We start from the raw sequence: 18,048 nt of genomic DNA on the forward strand, positions 1-18,048 counted from the left end.
ATACATCTGTACAGATTGCTGGTCAGATCCTTTTTATTCCTTAATGACTGCACTTGTTCTCTTCACTTGCATTGCATAAATAACGCCCTTGGCTATGTGAATTATCCGTCTCTGACCAAGTCGAATGCTCTGACCACTGGTCCCCACGGACCACAGGGGTCCGTGAAGACATGATTAATCAATGGGCCTTGCACGGAGTCTTCTAATACATAGCATCTAATTCCCCCTGGTTCCAGCTTCTGTTCCCCTAATGTCTTTCACAATCTAGCCAATCCCCTTGTTATTTCAACCAAGGAAATGGTGATAAAAATTTACATCCTGAAACTAAGAATGGAGGCTATTAGAATGGGGAAGAAAGAGCAAGGGGAAAATATGAGAAGGAAATCAATTTAAAAAAGACATCACTGCACCACACCATGATGGCTTGGTTTAAAAAGTCTGAACAGTTTGTTAATATGTTGTTGTTATTGCTTAGTCACTAAGTCGTATCTGACACTTTTGCTACCTCATGGACTGTAGCCTGCCAGGCTCCTCTGTCCTTGGGATTTTCCAGGCAAGAATACTGGAGTGGGTTGCCATTTCCTTCTCCAGGGGATCTTCCCAACCCAGGGATCAAACCTGTGTCTCCTGTTTGGCAGGCAGATTCTTTACCACTGGGAAGTCCATTTGTTAAAATAGTGTATCACATTGACTGACTTGCAAATATTGAAGAATCCTTACATCCCTCGGATGAATTCCACTTGATCATGCTGTCTGATCCTTTTAAAGTGCTATTGGATTCTGTTTGCTAGTATTCTGTTGAGAATTTTTGTGTTCGTGTTCATCAGTGATATTGGCCTGTGATTTTCTTTTTTGTGATATCTTTGTCTGGTTTTGGCATTTGGGTGACGGTGGCCTCAAGGAATAAACTTGGGAGTATTCCTTCCTCTGAAATTTTTTGGGAGAGTTTGAGAAGATGTTAGTTCTTCTCTAGATATTGGATAGGATTTGCCTGTGAAGCCATCTGGTCCTGGACTTTTGTTTGTTGGGTGATTTTTAATTACAGTTTGAAATATCATATATTGATGCAAATATATGGAATCTAGAAAAATGGTACAAATGCACCTATTTGCAAGGCAGGAATGGAGACACAGATGTAGAGAATGGACATTTGGACGGGGGGTGGGGGGCGAAGGGGATAAATCGGGAGGTCGGCACTGACACATGTACACTACCGTGTGTGAAATAGATGGCTAGTGGGAAGCTACTGTATAGTGCAGGGAGCTCAGCTTGGTACTCTGTGATGACCTAGAGGCGTCGGGTGGGAGGTCCAAGAAGGAGGGGATATATGTGTACATATAGCTGATTCACTTTGTTGTACAGCAGAAACCAGCATAACTTTGTAAAGCAACTATAACCCAAATTAAAAAAAGTCAGAGCACAATGCCCACATCCCAACAGATCCAAGAGAGAACATGTACTGAGATTGAGACTCTGTGTTGAGAACCTGTGCCTCCTGGCCTGAGGGGCTTGTGTGGTCATTCATGGGGTTGTTTATAGTAAGGATAAATAGTAAGGATATTTATTGTTTTTAATATATGACCTTGAGTATTAACTTATTCTTAAAATCTTTCCTCTTACAATTTGTAAATTTTATTAATTTTCTGTCTGTGCTGGGTCTTCGTTGCCGCGCACGGGCTTTCTCCAGTCGTGGTGTGCGGGCTTCTCATCACAGGGGCTTCTGATGCGGGGCACAGGCTCTAGGGCGTGTGAGTTTCAGTAGTTGTGGCGCAGGGGCGTAGTCGCTCTGCAGCATATGGAATTCTTCTGGACCAGGGATCAGACCTATGTTCCCTGCATTGGCAAGTGGACTCTCATCTACTATATCACCAGGGAAGTCCTCCTCTTATGATTTTTAAATAGACTTAAGATTTTAGAGCGGTTTTAGATTCATAACAAAATTGAGCAGAAAGGACAGAGAGTCCCCATATGCCCTCTATCCCACATACAGCCTCCCCCACTACCAACATCCCTTCCCACAGTGCTCCATTTGTTACATCGATGCATCTTATGGTGAACATCATCTTCCCCCAAGTCTGTAGTTTACATTAATGTTCATTCTTTTTTTTGTCCATTCTAAGAGTTTGGACAAATGTATAAGGACATGTATCCACCATTACAGTATTATACAGAACGGTTTCACTGCCCTAAAAATCCCCTGTGCTCCACCTGTTCATCCATCTTCCCTCCTGATTCCTCACCAACAGTGATCGTTTTATTGTCTATGACTCCCCCACCCCCGACCCCTGCCAGCTCCAGAATGTCCTGTATTTGGAATCCTTCAGTATGCCTTCTTTCCCTTAGGAATATACATTTAAGTTTCCTCCACATCTTTTCATTGCTTTGCAGTGCTGAATAATATTCTGTTTTCTGAATAAGCCAGAGTTTATCTATTCAGCAATTGTAGGGCATCTTGATTTGCTTCCAAGTCTTGGCAATTACGATTAAAACTGCTGTAAACATTCATGTCTAGGTTTTTGGGTAGACATAAGTTTTCAGCTTCTTTGGGTAGATACCAAAGGAGCATGATTACTGGGTTGTATGTTAAGAGAACGCTTAGTTTTGTAAGCTTTGTAACTGTCTTCTCAAGTGGCTGTTCCAGTTTGCATTCCCGCCAGCAGTGAATGGGGCTTCCTGCTGCTCTACACCCTCACCAGCATTTGGTGTTGTCAGCGTTCCAGGTCTTGGCCATTCTAGTAGGTGTATAGCGGCATCTCATTGTTATTTTAATTTCAGTTGTGATATTGAGTGTCTTCTCATGTCCTTATTTGCCATTTGTATATCTTATTTGAAGTGTCTGTTATTTCTTTTGTACTATTCCAAAAAAATTTTTTTATTGTTGTTTAGTGTTAGGAGTTCTTGGTATATTTTGGAAAACAGACCTTCATCAGATGTGTCTGTTGCAAATATTTTCTCCCAGTATGTGGCTCATTTTCTCATTCTTCTGTTAGAGTCTTTCCCAGAGCAGAAGTTTTTAATTTTAATGAATTCTAGCTTATCACTTCTTTCCCGTACACATCATGCCTTTGATGTCATATCTAAAAAGTCAGTACCTATGCAAAGTCTTTAGGATTTCTTCTGTGTTATCTTCTGCTGCTGCTGCTGCTAAGTCGCTTCGGTCGTGTTCGACTCTGCGACCCCAGAGATGGCAGCCCACCAGGCTCCCCTGTCCCTGGGATTCTCCAGGCAAGAACACTGGAGCGGGTTGCCATTTCCTTCTCTGTGTTATCTTCTAGGAGTTGGTAATTCTGTATTTCACATTTAGGTCTCTGATCCATTTTAAGATAATTTTGGGGGAAAGGTGTAAGGCCTGTGTCTATATTTCTTGCACGTGAATTACTGGGCATTTATAAAAATTCACATCTTTTAAAGGAGTATTTCATTTCCCTTCCATGCGGGCCTTTTCAAAGTTACATCATTTAAAATCTTTCTTAAACAGTTTTTAAATACAGAGAAATCATTTTCAGTCTCAGTCAGGGGCATGAATGCCTTGCTTATCATTTAGAAGCAGCGTGGGCCTCAGCCAAGTACAGATCTGTTCTCTCGTTGATCTGATTTGCTTTCCTTTTTCAACTTGGTTAGTAGCCAGGCCGGGCAGGGCATTTATCAGTGACAGCCAGTTTCGGGTAAACAATGAGTTAGCGAGAGGGTTACTGCTGATTTCAATTCAGTCAGCGGCAGTGGCAGCCATTGTTCAGGGCTAAGAGCATAGAAACAGATCCTAAATTGTCTCTGGAAGGGAAAACACGAAGCAGAAGCTACGGAGCAGGGCAGGAGGGGGCAGTGGTGATTCAGGGCTTTATGGCTCCTTCTGAGTCATCCCAGAAGCAATTTCTCAAAGGGATGGTGATTGTTTGGGGGCATGGCACTGGGAAAGCTCAGCAGAGCCAAGTTCTCCAAAATGAACAAACCAAATGAAGGTGGACCGAGCTGGGACCCATTATCTGAGGAAGTCAGGCTGGGGTGAGTGAGACCCCAACAGAAAGGAACACGGGGCCTCTACCTTGGCACGGATGGATGCCTAGCACCGGATGGATGAGGTGGTGAGCACAGGAAGCAATACAGTTTAATCTTGCACTTTTCTCCATGTCTGGGTTTCTCTCCTGGTTTATCTCTCTGTCTTGCCCCTCTCTTTAACCCCTCCTCCCACTCCATCTCTCACTCGGAGCCCTTCCTTGCTCTGGACTGTGCTTTTCACTGGTACCTCCACCCTCCACCAAACAATATTATTGAGTGTCTGCTCTGAGCCTGGTCCCTGGGCCAGCACTGGGCCTTGGGGAAGACAGGAGCAGAGAACCAGAACAAGACGGTAAAAGACAGTTGCTTTACAGAGTTGGGAAGGGAAGTGCATGGTTGTGTCAGTGCTGCCATCTTGACATCAGGATCATTTCTATAGTAAAAAACACATAACATTTGATTTACCATCTTCATCAAGTTTAATTACAGTTCAGTGTGTTAAGTATATTCACATTTTGTGCAACAGATCTCTAAAACTTGCAACATGGCAGTACTACACTGATTAGATGCTAATTGCCCCAACTGAATGTTTTTTTATTTTTTCACTAATTTTTATTGGAGCATAGTTGATTCATGACGTTGTATTACTTTCTGCTGTACAGCAAAGTGAATCAGTTACACATATACATACATTCATTCTTTGTTTAGATTTCTTTTTCCCATATAAGTCATTATGGAATATTGAGTAGAGTTCCCTGTGCTCTACAGTAGGTCCCTGTTGGTCATCTATTTTATATATAGTAGTGTGTTTTTGTTGTTTTAGCCCCTCAGTTATGTCTGACTCTTTGCGATCCCACGGACTGTAGCCTGCCAGGCTCCTCTGTCCATGGGATTTCCCAGGTAAGAGTGGGTTGCCATTTTCTTCTCCAGGGTATCTTCCCAACTTAGGGATTGAACCCACTTCTCCTGCTTGGCAGGTGGATTCTTTACCACTAAGCAATCTAGAAATCCCAGTAGTCTATATAGAATTTGCTTAATATCTATGTCAGTGTCAGAAAACAAATTATTAAACTTTAATCTTTAAAAACATGAAGCACATATATTTTTATGTTTGAGCATGTCCTGAATATCTCTGAAAAGCTGAGTAGTTGCCTTTGGGAAAACATGGGGTGACTGGGGACAGGTAGTAAGGGAGACTTATTTTTCATGATATATCCTTTATACCTTGGAATTTTGTGCTGTGTGTGTATATCCTAGTAGAAAAAGTAGCTAAGAAAGCAAAAAAAAAAAAAAAGTCATGTCATGTGTACCACAGACCCCCCACTCCATCCCTGAGCAAAAGCCAGGATCCAGGAGGGATGGAGAGACAGGGAAAGGGGGAGGGTTAAGGATGTCTATTAATATCTCTTGGTTATTAAAAATGAAATTGTTGTTTTAGTCTCTAAGTTGTATCCAACTCTTTTGTGACCCCATGTAATATAGCCCATCAGGCTCCTCTGCCCATGGGATTCTCCAGGCAAGAATACTGGCGTGGGTTGCCATTCGCTTCTCCAGGGGATCTTCCTGACCCAAGGATTGAACCTACGTCTCTTGCGTCTCCTGAATTGACAGGTGGATTCTTTTACTGCTTAGTCACCAGGGAAGGCCCCCAAAATGAAATATAAGAAGGTTAAAAAAAAAAGTGAAAACACCAGTGTATTTATATTGGGTTGACCAAAGAGATCGTTCAGGTTTTCTGTAAGATGGTATGAAAACCTGAATGAACTTTATGGCCAACCCAGTACTGCGTATGACTGTTTGGATCCTGCCACCTCAAAACGTCTTCTGAGCCAGAATGGGCTCATCACACAGGAGGCCAGAGCATTGTACTTGGCACATACACTCCAAATGCAGTGGCATCGATGAGAGCAGCAGAGCCGAGACAGCTACCATGCCTCTCAGCTATGATGGCCTCAAAGATAGGATGGAAGGAGGGCTCAGGCCACTGTGCCTGGAAGGACGGGTCAGGAGTGCAGAGAGGGTGGAGGTGGATCTAGGAGGACAGGAGAGGAAAAGTGCCAGAGGCATCTGGCCAAGGGAAAGGCAGGGGCCTCGCTGACATGAGTATGGCAGAGAGTGACCTGGGAGCCACTCTGGGCGGGGGGTATTTTTCGGTCAACACTCTGTAGACAGTGTGGTGGGACAGGCCCATATGTCATCCTAATGCTCCACACACCTACCTGTGTGTTCCTGGGCCAACTGCTTAACCTCCCTGTGCCTCAAGTTTTCTCATCTGTAAAGTTAGAGTAACAGAATGATTGCTGTGAGTATTAAAGGAACAGATAGATGCCAAGAGATCTTAGAATCTGCCACATAGTAAGTGCTTAGTATGTGTTGGCTCTTGTTATTTTTAGGGCTATTACAGGAAGATTAATCTGATCAGTCAGACTAAAGGAGAGAGAAAGTGAGGGCAAGTAGATAGGTTAGCAGCAGAGGTAGTGTGAACCTAAAAAATGATCAAGGTGGTGACAGTTCAGATGCATGCTAGAGCAAAGTGGAGGAAAGAACTTAGCAGTCGGCTCCATCTGCTGTGGGGGGTGGGCCAGAGTCCAAAATGACCATGAACTTAGAATTTGGAGTTGGGAGGCTGTTGGAACCATTAGCAGAAGTAGAAGTCAGGCAGGGCAGCTGTCTTGTGGGAATGGAGGGACTTGGGCTTAATTTTCGATGACTTAAGGGGACAGCAGGCCATTACAGTGGAAATGTCAAGTATGCAATTGGAAAAGGGTGACTGGCGCCCACAAAGAGGGGACTTGATGGTCACTAATGGATTCACAACATGCCTTAGCTCAGAGCAGAGGCTGTTGTTCTTCTAGAGAGGTGACAGGAGGGTGGTGGGGATGCTCACTTGTCTAACATAAAACATTGTCTGAGTCCAAGGAAGGCAGGAAGAATCATCGTGATCCTGGAGAGAGAGAAAAAATACTGGAGAAAAGTTCCCCAGAATTTATTAAGTAGGGGATTCCGTGTTGACATTTTATAGCACAGGAAACTTTTTTGTTAAAACATTTAAAGTAAAAGCTCCCTGACTTACAATATTAAATAGGACTCCCCCGGTGCCTCAGATGGTAAAGAATATGCCTGCAATGCAGGAGACCTGGGTTGGGAAGATCCCCTGGAGAAGGGAACGGCTACCCACTCAAGTGTTCTGGCCTGGAGAATCCCCATGGACAAGAGGAGCCTGGTGGGCTACAGTCCATGCGTAAATACAAACTATAAAATAGAAAATAGCTTCGGTTATTTTTGTGTCTGGCAAGACAGAGGCAGAAAGATTAAGAGAGAAACAACACATTGATGACAACACCCTGAGCTGAGACGGCTTAGTTTCTCTCTAATAATATCAGACAACTCCACAGCAGGAGAGTGACTGCCTATCTGGCCTTTTCTCCAGCAAACATTTCCTGAGGCTACCCACATGCAGGGCTCTGGGGACACGGAGGTGAAGGGGCTGTGCTGGGACTGGAGCCACTTACAGCCTGGAGGGGCAAGGGTGAGCCCCCAGGTTCTGCTCACTTGCCTTCTGTACTCAAATGCGGTTGTAAAGAACTCACGTCATTGCATCTGAGTAGATGGGGGAGTCAAGGACTTGTCACTGCATTTGCAGCTCTGTGGACCCGCCTCCCCCTCCTTTGTCCATTTGCTGCTGCATTCGGAGTTCTCAGATGTCTTCTTTCACCTTGTTCAACCCACTTGTAACTCTGGTGTTTTCACTGTGGAGGAAGATTGCCACCTGCCTCATCAGTCCACAAAGGATGCTTCGGCCACAAGCTGGCACTCTGAGGGGATTCAGGGTGGAGAAGACAGGATACGTGCTCTGGATAGGTGTGTATCATAGGAATGATTGCAGTGAGCCCAGACTCACGCACCTTCCTATACAAAGAAAAGTGTTAAATCCATTAACTTGAGATGTCTGCCTTTTCTTTAGTTAGCAGTAGTCTTTTGATGTTCAACAACATGTTTTGTTGTTGTTGTTTGTTGTGCAAAAGCTCCTTTTATCCTGGCTCTTCTCCTACCTCTTCAGAACAGCCCCCTCTGTCACTTCCCTGGTGGTCCAGTGGTTCAGGCTGCTCTTGCAATGCACAGCAGGTGGGCTTGATCCCTGGCAGGGGAACTAAGATCCCACATGTATGTGGCATGGCCAAATTAAAAAAAAAAAAAAAAGTACAAATAAAAAAGAAAAAAGTAAGCCAAATAAAAAAGGAAAACATAAGCCAAATAAAAAAGAAAAAAAAAAAGGACAGAACAGTCCCTCTGAGCTATCTGAGAGGGTATTTCCCTGGCTTAAGTCCTCAGCAAGTCTGCTGAATAAAGCGAAGTTCTCAATTTTTAGGTTGTGTTTTTTTTTCAGTCGACACCATGTAGTGATAAAACATCCCAGGCTGCACCCACCCCCCACCACCTCGTCCAGCCTCTAGGGTGCACTCTGCCCTATGACCTCTCTGCAGGTTCTTGAGCTTCCCTTGGCCTAGAGTTCTCTCTGTGTTCCTGTGCTCTGGCTGCTTTTGCTCATCCTCATGGCCCTCTTTGCAGAAGGTTTTCCTTTCATTGCATGCCTTCTCCTAGGCTTCTGTAGGTTTTCTTAAGTATTTGTCAACTGAAAAAGAGATGTCCCACCTAAAAATTGAGAATCATGCATTACTGAGGGCTTCCCAGGTGGCGCTAGTGGTAAAGACTCTGCCTGCCAATGCAGTAGCTGCAGGAGGCATGGGTTCGATCCTTGGGTTGAGAAGATCCCCTGGAGGAGGAAATGGCAACCCACTACAGTATTCTTTGCGACCCCATCAACTGTAGCCCAGCAGGCTTCTCTGTCCATGCGATTCTCCAGGCAAGAATACTGGAGTGGTTGCCATTCCCTTCTCCGGGGGATCTTCCTGACCCAAGGGTTGAACGTGAGTCTCCTACCATTGCAGATGGTCTCCTGCATTGCAAGGAGATTCTTTACCATCTGAGCTACCAGGGAAGCTCCAATACTTTGGCCACCTGGTGTGAAGAGCCAACTCACTGGAAAAGACCCTGCTGCTGGGAAAGACTGAGGGCAGGAGGAGACGGGGGCAACAGAGGATGAGATGGTTGCATGGCATCATCAACTCAATAGACATGAGTTTGAGCAAACTCTAGGAGATAGTGAAGGACAGGGAAGCCTGGCATGCTGCAGTCCACGGAGTCACAATATCCTTGCCTGGGAAATCCCATGGACAGAGAAGCCTGGCAGGCTATAGTCCACGGAGTCACAAAGAGTCAGACATGACTGAGCAACTGAGCATGCATGAATTACTGAGGACCATAGTCCAGAAAGGCATACTCTCACATAGCTCTGAGGGACTGCTTTGAAGAGATAAGGGAAGAGTCAGGATATAGAGGAATTTTGATTAAAAAAAAAAAATGGAGTGGGACATCAAACGATTACTGCTAATCACAAAAAACAGGTGTCTCAAGTTAATGATTTTAGTGCTTTTTTTATATTTGGGAAGATGCAAGAGTCTGGGCTGGTTGAAATCATTTCTTTGATATGCACTTTAACTATCTTGGGCTCCCCTGGTGGCTCAGACAGTAAAGAATCTGCCTGCAATGCAGGGGACCCAGGTTCAATCCCTGGATTCTTATCTGGAGAATTCCATGGACAGAGGAACCTGGCTGGCTACCATTCATGGGGTTACAAAGAGTCAGATACGACTGAGTGACTAATGCTTTCACTTTCATACTTCAGCTCTCTAGGGCCAGTATCCTGTTTTTCTCCATTCTTAATTCCCCTCAGGGCATTACGAGGTGGCTGCAATGGCTGCTGGCTGGATGGCTGGCATAATTTATTGTTTACCAGCAAGGCAGGCAACATTTTTTTTGCTCACAGATTGAAGCCTGGCATTCTCCAGTTACAGAGCAGTGTCAAATTCCACACTTGGTGCTGAAATCTTGGTACTGAAAAAAAAAAATGTTTCTTTTCTAAGGGGGCAAACAACAAATAATTAAAACAAAAATGGTAGTTAAATATTCATTACTCAGTTTTTCAATTTTCAATTTAAAATAGAAGTTGAGTGTTGCTCATGCTAATTGAATGCCCTGAGGGATGGAGCAGGATAAGAAGAATGTTATTGCTATATATCCATATCTATAATATGTATTTTTATTATGAATTCTTTAAACAATTCTTTTGGTTGGAATACAGTTGATTTTCCATGTGTCAGTTTCTGCTGTATAGCAAAGTGAATCAGTTATATATATATATACACACACACTCTTTTTTAGATTCTTTTCCCATATAGGTCATTACAGGGTATTGAATAGAGTTCCTGTGATACAGTAGGTCCTTGTTAGTTATCTATTTTATATACAGTAGTATATGTATATCGGAGAAGGCAATGGCAACCCACTCCAGTACTCTTGCCTGGAAAATCCCATGGATGGAGGAGCCTGGTGGGCTGCAGTCCATGGGGTCGCTAAGAGTCCGGCACGACTGAGCGACTTCCCTTTCACTTTTCACTTTCATGCATTGGAGAAGGAAATGGCAACCCACTCCAGTGTTCTTGCCTGGAGAATCCCAGGGACGGGGCAGCCTGGCGGGCTGTCGTCTATGGGGTCGCACAGAGTCGGACACGCCTGAAGCGACTTAGCAGCAGCAGCAGCAGCATATGTATATACACTACTATATGTATACACATATACAGTAGTGTATATGTCAATTCCAGTTTTCCAGTTTATCTGTCCTCCACTTATCCCCTGGTAACCATAAGTTTCTTTTCTACATCTGACTCTATTCCTGTTTTGTAAATAAGTTCATTTGTACCATTATTTTTAGATTTTACATGATATCACAAATACCACATGATATTTGTCTTTCTCTGTCTGACTTCACTTGTAACAGTCTGTAGATTCTCACTGCTATCTTGAAGGAGCCCAGTTGATGGGAGGTTCTTAGGGACTTTTATGACCTCTCTCAGGTTATGAGATGCCCTTCCTTTTCTTTGAGTCCTGAACACAGTCTCATTTCAACCATGAGAATGTCCTGTCCTGTATAAAAGCCTCACTTCAAGGGTGTGAGCTCTGCTCTCTCCCCGGTGTGGGAGGAAGCCGTGCTGCTACAGTGGGTTGTTGGGCCCCCTCCCTACCCTGTGCAGGATGAAGGGCTGGGACTGGAGACAAGTCCAGGTGGGGAGGCCTGTCCTAACTGGGCTTTGTGCTCTCTGGGCCGGCAGAGAGCATGTCTTTTCCAGTGGGCCTCTTGCTCCTTCTGCAGCCCTAGGGAGATGGGGGTGCTTGCAGCTTCTCCCGGCAGAGACCTAGTTGCCCCTCTAGGAAGCCCTTCTGGACCACAGCCATGGAACCTCATGCTGGCTTCCTCTCCACGAGGCTCACCTCTGGCACCTGGGAACACTTGTGCGTCTGCGTACAGGCAAATCCTGGGAGCATGTCCCTCCTCCCTCCCCCTGGTCCTCTCACTTTCCCTAGAGGGACTGCCAGAAGCTTCTAGATTTCCCTGGAGGGCCAAACTGTGCACATGCAGGCAGAGCAAGCTCACGGAGAGGACTGCTGAAATCAAATTCAGAGGCCTCCCTCTTTGAGGAAAGAGGAGAGGGGTGGGGGTGGGAGTGTCTCTCTACACACTCCTTTTCCAGAATCTCCTCCTCATCTCCCATCTGAGTCCCACTCCTGATCTGGGGAAGCAATTTCAGATCTGTGTCTAGCACTCTGAGTTCTGGTACTCACTTGGATCACTGCCTTCTCGGGAACCCTGCTGGGGCTTCCATTTTTGCCTTTCATCATAGGGACCAGCTCAGCGGGCACTGTCAAGGAGCAGTTTCATTATTATTGTTTTTGCCACCAGCACCTTCATATGATACCATCAGTCTCCCTCTCAGCCCCCGACGCCCCATGACATCTCAGACAGACCCGTGGTATTTGTGTTTTATCTGTAAGAACACTCTCCTTTGCAGACATTTAAAAGTTAGTCTAGAACTTCCTTGGTGGCCAAGTAGTTAAGAATCTGCCTTGCAAAGCAGGAGATGCTGGTTCCATCCCTGGCTGGGGAACTAAGATCCCTCATGCTGTGAAGAAACTAAGCCCGTGCGCTGCAAAAAAAAAAAAAAAGTTAGACTAAGTCAGGCTGTGATATGATGCTGAGTTCCCGATGGGTCCCTTCCCAGGCGTGAGGAAGGGCATGGTGTCCGGCATGGCTCCATTTTGCTTTGTCACACTGTCTTTGTCCTGCTCTGGGCTCCTCAAAGGAGGGCGAAGGGCACAGAGGAAAAGGGTAAAAGCCTTATGCGGCAGTGGGTGCTGTATGAGGGCCCTGGGCGCCTCTTGACTCTAAATGCATTAAGTGTGTTTCTGGGCTCTGGAAAGATCTTTGCAAGCACCTCTGTGCCTACCCTGACTCCGTCTGTCAAGATGGTCCCAGTGAGTCCCTACAGCTGGAGGGAGACCTCAGGGGCCCCTTTCCGAAGCGTCGCCATCCTGCTCATCACTTTTCCTTGAGACTTCTCAGCTGGGTCATGGGAGGCCCCTGCCTCCCTCCTCTCAACCTGCGAATTCCCTGCCAGTAGTTCTCCTTTCCCCTTTCAGTCTTCTCTTTCTAGGCTGGGGGTGTCCAGCTAGACTGGTTCTGCTCTAATTTCCTGGGTTATTTGTTCACTGGCTATAGTTCACTGGTTCTTGCATATTAAAGCCTTACAGTCTGTTAAATCCCAGCTGTCTGTACAAATAGTGGTCTTTGCCATTAACATCCTCAGGACTTCAGCTCAAACTCTGCAGGCAGGAAGAATATCATCACGTTCTGTGTGAAGGATGCACTTACACATAAGTTACTATACTTTTGTTTCTTGGTCCTTTTTTTTTTTTTTTTTTTTTTTAAATTTTTGTTGTGGTGCACAGGCCTCTCTAGTTGCAGCACATGGGCCTAATAGTCATGCAGCGCGTGGGATCTTAGTTCCCTGGTCAGGGATCGAACCCACGTCCCCTACATTGGAAGGTGGACTCTTAATTACTGGACCACCAGGGAAGTCCCTGTTGATCTTTTTCTTAAAGCTACTTCATTCATTTATATTAATCCCCTATAAGATTTCAGATTAAAACCCCAGCTTTTTTTTAAACTTGTTTTTTCAAAGGTTGATCTTGGGACTTCCATGGTGGTCCAGTGGTTAAAGAATCCACCTTGCGATGCAGGGGATGTGGGTTCAGTCCCTGGTCAGGGAGCTAACATCCCACATGCCGAAGGGTAACTAAGCCTGCATGGTCAGGAAAGACCCCACGTGGTACAACTAAGACCCAACACAGCAAATAAATAAATTGTAATGTTTTAATTGGAATATAGTTGCTGTACAATATTATGTAAGTTACAGGTGTACAATATAGTGATTCACAATTTTAAAGATTATACTCCATTTATGGCTACCATAAAAGAGAAAAAAGACTGTTCTTACTCTAAGATAAGTGAGTTAGTCTCCTATTGCTTTGTGTTTTGTCAATTTTACTGCATGTTTGGTGTTTTGTAGGAAAAGTTGGAGAATAGGAAGAAGAAACTTGGAGATAGGAAGAAGAGATTATGAGGTATTGTTTGGGCATGCCAGGGGGCACAAGTGGTAAAGAAACCCCTAACAATGAAGGAGATGTAAGAAATGTTTGATCCCTGGGTCAGGTCAGGAAAATCCCCTGGAGGAGGGCATGGCATCAAGGGATGCTTAGGCCTGATTCTGTTGACTAGATATTTTACAAGCCCTTAGGGCAGAGGTTAAGCTAATTTGCAGATGGCTGTCAGGTAGAGATGGAAATCATTTCTGTCCAGAAGACTAAATAACCTGAAAAGTTAATGGCTCTGTTGAATATTTACCAGTTTTGTATTTAACCCATAATTAAATTAACTATATGTACATTTCTGGCTTCTCAGTTGGTCTCTGATAGGTTTTCACATCTTCCTGTTTACCTCATTAATTAGTTAAAATCTTTGGCATGTGTTCTTTTTTTAACATTATATTCCATTTAGAATTATTATAAAATCTTGGCTGTATTCCCTGTGTCCTGCATCTTTTCAGCTTACTTATTTTATAAATGGTAAAATAGTTTGTACTTCTCAATCCCCTGCCCATATTTTGCCTCTCCCCAATGGTAACCACTGGCTTGTTCTCTATATCTGTTAGTCTGTTTCTCTTTTGCTATGTTCGCTGCTGCTGCTGCTGCTAAGGCGCTTCAGTCGTGTCTGACTCTATGCAACCCCACAGACAGCAGCCTACCAGGCTCCTCTGTCCATGGGATTTTCCAGGCAAGAGTACTGGAGTGGGGTGCCATCGCCTTCTCCGCTATCGTCACTAGTTCCCTTTATTTTTTCATTCCATATATAAGCGATACCATACAGTCTTTGTCTTTGACTTACTTCACTTAACGTAATGCCCTCCAAATCCATTCATATTTCTGTTGTTGTTCAGCCGCTCAGTTGTGTCTGACTCTTTGCGACACCATGGACCGCAGCCCGCCAGGCTTCCCTGTCCTTCACTATCTCCCGAAGTTTGCTCAAACTCATGTCCATTGAGTTGATGATGCCATGCAACCATCTCATCCTCTGTTGCCCCCTTCTCCTCCTGCCTTCAATCTTTCCCAGTATCAGGGTCTTTTCCAATGAATTGGCTCTTTGCATCAGGTGACCAAAGTATTGGAGCTCCAGCATCAGTCCTTCCCGTGAATATTCAGGACTGATTTCCTTTAGGATTGACTGGCTTGATCTCCTTGCTATCCAAGGGACTCTCAAGAGTCCTCTTCAGCACCATAGTTCAAAAGCATCAATTCTTTGGGACTCAGCCTCCTTTATGGTCCAACACTCACATCCATACATGCCTACTGGGAAAGCGCAGCTTTGACTAGACAGACCTTTGTCAGCAGGTAACGTCTCTGCTTTTTAGTATGCTGTCTAGGTTTGTCATAGCTTTTCTTCCAAGGAGCAAGTGCCTTTTATTTCCATGGCTGCAGTCACTGTCTGCAGTGATTCTGGAGCCCAAGAAAATAAAGTCTTTCACTGTTTCCATTGTTACCCATCTATTTGCCATGAAGTGATGGGACCCGATGCCATGATCTTAGTTTTTTGAATGTTGAGTTTTAAGCCAGCTTTTTCACTCTCCTCTTCCACCTTCATCAAGAGGCTCTTTAGTTCTTCTTGTTTCTGCCATTAGGGTGATGTCATCTGCATGTCTGTGGTTATTGATATTTCTCCCCGAAATCTTGATTCCAGATTGAGTTTAATCCATCCTGGCATTTCTTATGATGTACTCTGCATATAAGTTAAATAGCAGGGTGATAATATACAGCCTTGATGTACTCCTTTCCAGTTTTGAACCAGTCCATTGTTCCATGTCTGGTTCTAACTGTTGCTTCTTGACCTGCACACAGGTTTCTCAGGAGGCAGATAATGTGGTCCAATATTCCCATCTCTTTCAGAATTTTCCACAGTTTGTTTTGATCCACACAGTCAAAGGCTTTAGCATACTTAATGAAGCAGAAGTAGATGGTTTTCTGAAATTCCCTTGCTTTTTCTATGACCCTATGGATATTGGCCATTTAATCCCTGGCTCCTCTGCTGTTTCTAAATCCAGCTTGTACATCTGGAAGTTCTTGGTTTATATACTGTTGAAAGCTAGCTTGAAGGATTTTGAGCATTCCTTTGCTAGTGTGTGAAATGAGTCCAACTGTGCGGTAGTTTGAAACATTTTTGGCATTGCCTTTCTTTGAAATTGGAACTCTTCTAATCCTGTGGCCACTGCTGAGTTTTCTAAAGTTGCTGGCATATTGAGTGCAGCACTTTAACAGCATCATATTTTAGGATTTGAAATAGCTCAGCTGGAATTCCATTACCTCTCCTATCTTTGTTCAAAGTGATGCTTCCCAAGGCCTACTTGACTTCACACTCCAGGATGTCTGGCTCTAGGTGAGTTATCTGGGTCATTAAGATCTTTTTTTGTATAGTTCTTTTGTGTATTCTTGACAACACTTCTTAATATCTTCTGCTTCTGTTAGGTCCATACCATTTCTGTCCTTTATTGTGCCCATCTTTGCACAAAATGTTCCCTTGGTATCTCTAATTTTCTTGAAGAGATCTCTGTGTACCAAGTTACTTCAGTCATGTCCAACTCCTCGTGACCCCATGGACTGTAGCCCACCAGGCTCCTCTGTCCATGGGACTCTCTAGGCAAGAATACTGGAGTGGGTTGCCATTTCCTTTTCCAGGGGATCTTCCCCACCCAGGGATGGGACTGTGTCTCTTACGGTTTCCTGCACTGGCAGGCAGGTTCTTTAACCACTAGCGCCACCTGGTTCCCACTCTATTGTTTTAGATAGATATTCTATCCCGTATCTATTCTTTGCGTTATTCACTTAAGAAGGCTTTCTTCTCTCTCCTTGTTATTCTTTGGAACTCTGAGTTCAGATGGGTATATCTTATCTTTTCTCCTTTGCCTTTAGCATCTCTTCTTTTCTCAGCTATTTGTAAGACCTCCTCAGACAAACATTTTGCCTTTTTGCATTTCTTGGGGATGGTTTTGATTACTGCCTCCTATACAGTGTCATGAACCTCTGTCCATAGTTCTTCAGGCACTCTGTCTATCAGATCTAATCCCTTGAATCTATTTGTCATTTCCACTGTATAATCATAAGGGATTTGATTTAGGTCATACTTGAATGGCCTAGTGGTTTTCCCTACTTTCTTCAATTCAAGTCTGAATTTTGCAACAAGGAGTTCATGATTTGAGCCACAGTCAGTTTCCAGTCTTGTTTTTGGTGACTGTATAGAGCTTCTTCATCTTCGGCTGCAAAGAATGTAATCAGTCTGATTTCAGTTTTGACCATCTGGAGATATCCACATCTCTTGTTGGAAGAGGGTGTTTGCTATGACCAGTGTGTTCTCTTGGCAAAACTCTGTTAGCCTTTGCCCTGCTTCATTTTTTACTCCAAGGCCAAACTTGCCTGTTACTTCAGATATCTCTTGACTTCCTACTTTTGCATTCCAGTCCACACATATTGTAAGTGGCAGAATTTCATTCTTGTCTATGACTGCGCAGTATTCCGTTGTATATATGTATCACATCTTCTTTATCCATTCATCTGCTGATGGACACTTAAGTTGTTTCCATATCTTAGTTTTGTAAATAGTTCTGCTATGAACATTGAGGTGCATGTATCTTTTCAAATCAGTGTTTTCCAATATTTCTCAATATATACCCAGAAGTGGAATTGCCGGATCATATGGTAGAGTTTAGCTTTTTGAGGAAACTCCATACTGTTCTCCACAGTGGCTGCACCAACTTAGAGTCCCACCAACAGCGCACGAGGCTTCCCTTTTCTCCACACCAGCCTTTGTCCTCTCATCTTTCTGATGCTTGCTGTTCTAACAGGTGTGAGGTGATATATCATTGTTTTTTTGTTCTTGAGTACGTTTTCATGTACATGTTAGCCATTTATGTTCTTTAGAAAAGTGTCTAGGTCCTTTACCTATTTTCCAATTGGATTATTTGTGTTTTTTTTTGTTTTGTTTTTGAGTTGTACGAATTCTTTATATATTTTAGATATTACATCTTATCAGACACATTGTTTGCAAAGACTTTTCCCTTTCTATAGATTGTCTTTTCACTTTGATAACCACTTCTTTTGTTGTGCAGAGGCTTTTGTTTTGAATGGTCTCACTTGTTCATTTTTATTTTGATGCTGGTTCTTTAGGTGTGATTTCCAGAAAATTTACCAGGACCCCTGTCAAAGAGATTTTTCCTATATTTTCTTTTAGGTGTTTTATGGTTTCTGGTCTTCATTTAAGGCATTCATCTGGCTCAAGTTAATTTGGTGAGGTGTAAGTTTAGGCTCTAGCTTCATTCTTACATTGTTGTTCAGTCACCCAGTCATGTCCGACTCCTTGCGACCCCATGGACTGCAGCACACCAGGATACTCTTGTGTGAGTGCCCAATTTTCCTAACACCATTTATTGAAAAGACTGTCTTTTCTCCATTAAGTATTCTTGCTGCCCTTGCCAAATATTAGATGATTGAATG

This window comes from Bos indicus x Bos taurus, chromosome 8 (assembly GCF_003369695.1).
Source record: "Bos indicus x Bos taurus breed Angus x Brahman F1 hybrid chromosome 8, Bos_hybrid_MaternalHap_v2.0, whole genome shotgun sequence".
In the NCBI taxonomy this organism is placed as follows: Eukaryota; Metazoa; Chordata; class Mammalia; order Artiodactyla; family Bovidae; genus Bos; species Bos indicus x Bos taurus.